At 38.5% G+C, this 7,033-nt stretch overlaps 1 long non-coding RNA gene across 1 annotated transcript; it reads right to left on the bottom strand.

The window, feature by feature from the left end:
* Positions 1–1,775: 1,775 nt before the first annotated feature.
* On the bottom strand, positions 1,776–5,396 carry LOC125484889. Its single transcript, XR_007263692.1, has 2 exons — positions 4,371–5,396; positions 1,776–3,517 (listed from the first exon to the last, which is right to left on the bottom strand). It is a non-coding gene; the product is annotated as an uncharacterized LOC125484889 (long non-coding RNA).
* Between the last annotated feature and the right edge of the window lie 1,637 nt (positions 5,397–7,033).

Raw genomic sequence — 7,033 nt, 5'->3', positions numbered from 1 at the left:
CTTCAGATTAAATTGGTATTATTGGCAACAAAAAAAGGGGAAGTCAATCCAATCAGAGATAGTAGGAACTGCAGATGCTGGAGATTCTGAGATAACGAGGTGTAGAGTTGATGAATACAGCAGGCCAAGCAGCATCAGAGGAGCAGGAAAGCTGACGTTTTGGGCCTAGACCCTTCTTCAGAAAAAGAATTTTCTGAAGAAGGGTCTAGACCTGAAACGTCAGCTTTCCTGCTCGGCCTGCTGTGTTCATCCAGCTCTACACCTTGTTAAGTCAATCCAATGTTGGTTGTATTTACTAGAAAACATTTTATCAGCCTGACACAGCATTTTTGATATTCCGCACCACAACCCCCCCTCCCCAACCAGAGCATAGATTGTGGCAAACTAGTAACATCATTGAACTAATAATCCCGAGATCCAGGCTGATGCAGTTGGTTCATGTGCTCAAATCCCACGACAGCATTTGGTGGGGTTTAAAATCAATTAATTAAATGTAGAATTGAAAACTAGTCTCAGTAGTGATGACCATAACATTATCTTTAATTGTCCAAAAAAATCCATCTGGTTCACTAATTCCCTACAGGGAAGGAAATCTGCTGCCCTTAACCAGTCTGATCTACTATCTGTCCAGATCAGCACAAAGGTAGGTGACTCTTAATTGCCTTCTGCAATGGCCCAGTAAGCCACTCAGTTCAAAGGTAATTATGAATAGGGAAACACACTTTATCAGTGACCTCCCTATCCCACTAAAAATTAGAAGGGTCTACTGCATCACAGCAACATCTGCCAAGATTGTCAGTGCGTCCAACATCAAAGCATTTCACTTCCATTTGGATTTAATTCTGCTGGGTCCAGTATTTTATCTTGCAGTTTGAATTGCTCACAAAGACTCACTTCAGGCCAGCTTGGGGCATTTTAATCTGTTACCTGACTTCTTGGCACAGGTTCATGTTTTAAAAGATTCCTAATTGAGTTGCTGAAGTTAAGAGTTGATAATGACATCATGAAGGCACTCTAGGGTTCTGAAGATGACTCGGATCAGACTCAAATGCTGTTTCTCACTCCACGGATGTTACCAGGCATGTTGAGTTTCTTCAGCACTTTATTTTATTTTAGATCTTGAGCGCTTTGCTTTTATTTGAGGGGCCTCTGGGACCTTGGTGAATGATGGGACCAAGAGTGTAATCTCCTGAACCAGGGAGGTAAAAGCCATGAAAAATACAGACTAAGAATTGAGGCGGGTGAACTTATGTTCAGAGAAATAGAAGGGAGAAGTATAAGAATAAAGTGAGAAGAAAAGGGAAGTGAATAGAATTTTTAGAAACTAAAACCATTTACAACCTATAGGAATGAATGAGACTTTACATATATAATTATTTACTCCCTGGATCAGTGGAGTTAATTGCCAGTCAGTAACAATCACTGCATCTTTAAAATGGTGCTAATGCTGAGAATTACTTGCAGTTTGTGGCAACTGACTTGCAGATGCAGCAATACGAATAGCACAAAGGTTAATTGTGGCTCTAGATATTTAACAGCAATTTGCAATACCATGGGGTTGCTCTTCCTCATTATAAGCTATTGACTAAATGATGCATCGATCAAAGTTTGCATCATTGAGGTGCTGTCATTTTCAGCAAAGTGATAGTGAACAGCATAGAATTTTTGCTTTCGCAACATCAATTTGTGTCTAGGCATCCAGTAACAGTGGTGCCATTGAGCAGGGTAAGTAATCAATCACACTGAGGTATTCTCACAGACAGCAAACCAGGAAGTAAAATGCACTGATTATCCTTCACTTTTAATTGAACTTGACAGAAAACAATACACATGGAATTAAATTAGAAGCTATAGAATCATAAACAACTCTTTAAAGAATACGAAATTTAACATTCCACAAATATAAGTTTGCACTATCAGGGTTTTCAGCAATTATTATGAACTTAGTGTGCCACTTAAAACCCAACTGCACCTCATTCTACAAGGATTCTCATTCTATGTTCATTTGTCAAGGGATTTTACAGCAAAATAGCATAAAACGACAAGTTTTTGTCACTTCAGTGATTTCCAATTAATTGTAGTTGGGGGATACTTCACGTTACACCATCTGCAGAATGGCACAGAACCACTCAGAGTAACTTTGGGATTTTTGCATTCAATTATGCACGTGCAGACTCTAGAAGTTGCACCAGTTTCAGAGGAATAGCGATGGTGACACTGATGGTTTTGATATCACGACTGTCACCAAACTTTGGGGCAATGTAGTTCCGAAAATTATAATGACTTGTACAACCAAATAACATATGGCAATGAAAACGGAATAAAAAACAATGCAAGCCTTGTAATTTATATGCTGCAACATCATGTTCTGTCATTTCCTTTAATAACCACTACAACTCAAATTGTATGGTGGCAAATTAGCAGGAAGTAAATTTTGTCCTACAGTCAGCAGAGGAAGATCAAACTTTATTAATTGAAACTGCTTGCATACAAAATATATTGCACTTCAACCAAACAATATCAACATAAAACCAAATTATTTGTTTTCACTACTATGTACAGAGAAAAATATTGCCCCTGTTGCAGATTCATATACTGTAAGGTCAATCTACCTTTGTTAATCATCTACACTAAGTTAACACAATAGCCCATAGTGGACAGGTACATAAACAAAGCTTTTTCCTCCCCAAATACTGTACATTCCCAAAAATAAATAACTACAAATCATCAGTTTGGCAACAATCTTCAGGCATTTTATGCCTTTCAAACAGTACACTATTTAATTCTTTACATTTACTCTTGTACATCAAATGCAGAGGTGTAAAGAAAAAAGTGCCCTCCCACAGTCTGATCAATGCCATACAAACTTCAGTGCAAGGATTTCTGATCCTTTACTGTTCAGCTAGATGCATATATAAGGAAAATCATGAAATCATGAAAAGCATGCATTCTTCTGTAAAGGTTCCCCAATATTTAACCACACTTTTTATCTACATAGATGTATAATACAATGCAACTGTCTTCTGCTCATTTAGCTTCCCTGATTTCTGCAACTATAGTAAGGTTACCCCCTTCTGGCAAGTTATATTGAAGGCACAGATCAAACAATATACTCTGTTGTAAATCTTTTCTTTAAAAAGGAGTTTTGCTAAGTGAAATGAAAATGGTTACATCACAAATGTTCCACCTGTCCACCAAAAGACAACGTGGACCATGTGCATCAATTGTGCACAAATGAGTTTCATGTCTTTGGCCTAAAAGGTTTCTCTAAATGACATGTAAGCATCCGGTTTGTATGGTTAATGAAAGGAAATTTAGAGAGAACGTCACTTTACAGGAATGAGATTTAAGATACTCCATTGACCAGCACTTGCTGGTTGTCTGTGGGACTCTCTGGCTTCTCCTTTTTCTGAGCACGCTCCTTGCCCACACGCTGTCGAGCGCTCTCACTGAAAACATTTGGGCTGTGGGAAGCTTTTGTCACGACACTCCTTTCATTATTGCTGTCAATTCTGATCTGGAACAAATTAGAAAGTGTTCAGAAGTGAAATGCTGCGCCCATAATATTTAGTGTATGTCGGAGGCAAGGCATAATGCTGGAACTTAGAAAAAGATTACCAAAATAATTGATAAGTTTAATATGGTTCTAATTTTAGAGTTCAGATGGCTCACAAATTTTCCATATATATTCTTCATAGTCTTATAGCTCATGGGTTGATACAGATGAACAGATTAAACTCGCAACTAGTGGAGCAAATGCTAGTCAATGTTATGTATTCATCTTGTTTTCTATTGATGAGGAGATAGCTTTAATCATACCAACTGCTGATTGCATCCTTGGTTAGTATATTTCACTGGGATAGTGCCTTCAGCTTTTCCAAAAGTTTTGTCGTAAGCCTCCCATTTAAAGTTAGGCTCAATACACATACCTTGCCCTGCACTAGGCCCCATTCTCCCTCATCTTTGCTTTGAGGCTCTTCTTTAGCTCTCACCTTGACCTTATTTACAAACCCCAATCTGTCTTGTCCAAATCTACCTCTGACTGCTGCCAGTGCATGTCTCACTCCATGTCCATTGGATCTTGTATTTGATCTGTGTGTGCATGATTTCACACCCTCTGCTAATCTGTCAGCGAGTGAGTCTTTAGCTGCGTTCCTTTGCCTTACTAGCTGTTTGCTCACATTTATCAGTCACTTTGAATTCTTATTTTTAACTGACCTTCCCAACTGCTGTGTTATTGTGTACCATCGATTTTTCCTGTGAACCAGCATTTACTGGATTATATTAAAAGGATGCTACATAAATTAAGCTCATCTGCCTCAAACTGTTTTGCTGTGCTGCTCTGTAATGTAATGTCAGTTCATTCATACCTGTGATTCCCCATATAGAGGCTTCCCAATCTTGATAGTGCCAGCATAAAGAGAAAATAATAAATAAATATTTAAAAGATGCTGGGGAGGAAAAGAGATCAAACAAGTGTGTTTTCAAAGAAATCTAACAGCACGCTCAGAATGTGGAAATTTGGACAACAAACATATTGGCTAATAAAATATTTCTCAAATTTCACAATTCCAAGCTTCCATACTCTGAGAAATAAACAAAAGAACACACATGACGACAATTCAAATGCTAAAGACCCAAAATAATTACATTTGAATTCAAGTATTTCAGTAAATGTATACATCAAGGATAAAATATCAGTTACTGGGTACAAAGGACTCCCAGCTTGTGCTTAAATGTGGCTGGGTCATGAGGACTCAGCATTATAATATGCCACTGACATTTTGATTGAACAAATAGCAGAAATTAAATGCAGGTTATGCAAATAAAGAAATACAAAGAAAATCTGCCGATTTTTGACTTGCAATAATGCAAATTGAAATTGCCGTACAAAGTCACAAGAGAAAATGGCTAGAAAGGGGCTTATGGGGTTCAAAAAGTGGTGGATTGTGTTACAATACAGTATGCATCTGATGGAAAACTAGAAAACTGAACAGCACTGTGTAAAATTACCACATCACAGGTAGCTAGGATCAGCAGACGAATTACTGATTGATTGGCAGAGGGTGTGAAGGCAGGGTAATGAATACGCACATATAAATGTAAGATTCATTGGACACAGAGTGGGACATCAGGTTAACAGTGATCGGGAAGGTAGGTTTGAATGAATCCCCAGAGGGATTAGGATTTGTAAACAAGGTAAAGTGAGAGCTAAAGGAGAGTCCCAGGAACCAAAAAATGATGGGTGAATGGGACTTAGCGTAGGCCAATGTATGTGTGCTGGTGTTTGTATGTAGCCTAACAATGATGATCACCGGAAAAGCTAAGGTCTGTGGGATATAGACAAGTTAAATGAATGGGTAAAAACTTGTTAAGTGGAACATAGTGTGGAAAAGTGAGATTATACCCTTTAACAGGAATAATAGAGACTGAACATTATTTAAATAGAGAAAGACTGCAAAAAGCTGCAGCACACAGAAATTTGGCAGTCTTTGCATAAAAGTCACAAATTGCTAGCATACAAGTTCAGCAGGTAATAAGAAAGGCAAGTGTAGTATTGGCTTTTATTTCAAAGTGAGTGGAGTATAAAAATAGGGATGTCTCGCTAAAATATACAACACACAAGTTAGACCACACACTGAATATTATGAACAGTTTTGTTCCCCTATTGTACTGGCAGCAGTCCAGAGAAGGATCACTAGGTTGGAGGGACTGTTTTACGAGGAGAGATTGAATAGGTTTTGAAAAAAATGAGACACAGCGTTATTGAAACATACAAATTTCTTAGGCGATAAATCTAAAACAAACACAGAGAACGCTGCAGAATCTCAGCAGTTTTGGCAGCATCTGTGGGGATAGAACCAGTGTTAATGTTTTGAGTTTAGTATGACTCTTCTTCAGAACCTTTCTTAGGGGGACTTGACAGGTTAGATACAGAAAGGTTATTTGCCCTTGTGGGAGAGTCTAGGACAAGACAGCATAATTTAGTTTGAGGTAGCCATCTTAGCTCAGAGACGAGGAGATATTTTTTCCACTCAGAGTGGAATTCTTTACTGCACAGGCTGGGTCATTAGGGCTAGACTGTTTAGGAGAGATGTTAGGAAGTACCTCTACACACGAAGGATGAAAGATGCTGGAGCTCTCGTCTACAAACAGCAGTGAATCATTTATTAATTTTAAATGAGAGATAGATTTTTTTGTTGAACAAAGGTATTAGGTGTATGGGCCAAAGCAGGTATTATGGGGTTAGGCCACAGATCAGCCATGATCTGATTGAACAGTTGAATGACCTTGAGGGGCTGAATGGACAAACTCCTGTTCCTGTGTTCTTTAACTACATTAAATTCCAAGGTACAGAAATTTTTCATTAGCAAGGGAATCATGGGTCATGGAAAAATTGTAGGACAGTGAAGTTGAGAATGATCAGCTGTAATCTCAGTGACTGTTGGAGCAGAATCAATGGTCTGAATGGTCCACTTCTACTGTGTCTTATGGACTTAAACAAGACTGAATTTAAGGGCTTTGATTTTTGTATGTATTTTATTTGCTATTGTCTGGAAATCTATAAATGCTAAGTCCAAACTTAACAATACCTAACATTCCTGCCTCTTTCTCAAGTTTCTGTTACTTGTACACTATTTGTACAGGTCTATTATAAACAGGTCTATATTTCCTGCACTAAAAAAAAACAGCAAATGTTCACTTTGGGTCTGTTGGAGTTAATATTTAATACTTGTTTATTTGAGAAAGTAAACAATGGCCAGTATTATTTTCTAGAGATAGTAGGAACTGCAGATGCTGGAGAATCCGAGACAACAAGGTGCAGGGCTGGATGAACACAGCAGGCCAAGCAGCATCATAGGAGCAGAGAGGCTGACGTTTCGGGCCTAGACCCTTCATCAGAAAAGGGGGAGGGGAAGGGGGTTTTGAAATAAATAGGGAGAGAGTGGGAGGCGGATAGAAGAGGGATAGAGGAGAGGATAGGTGGAGAGGAAACAAACAGGTCGAAGAGGCGGGGATGGAGCCAGTAAAG

This window comes from Rhincodon typus, chromosome 14 (assembly GCF_021869965.1).
Source record: "Rhincodon typus isolate 14 chromosome 14, sRhiTyp1.1, whole genome shotgun sequence".
NCBI classification, from domain to species: domain Eukaryota; kingdom Metazoa; phylum Chordata; class Chondrichthyes; order Orectolobiformes; family Rhincodontidae; genus Rhincodon; species Rhincodon typus.
Note: the sequence above shows the minus strand (reverse complement) of the source record. Positions and strands in the feature narration are given on the sequence as shown.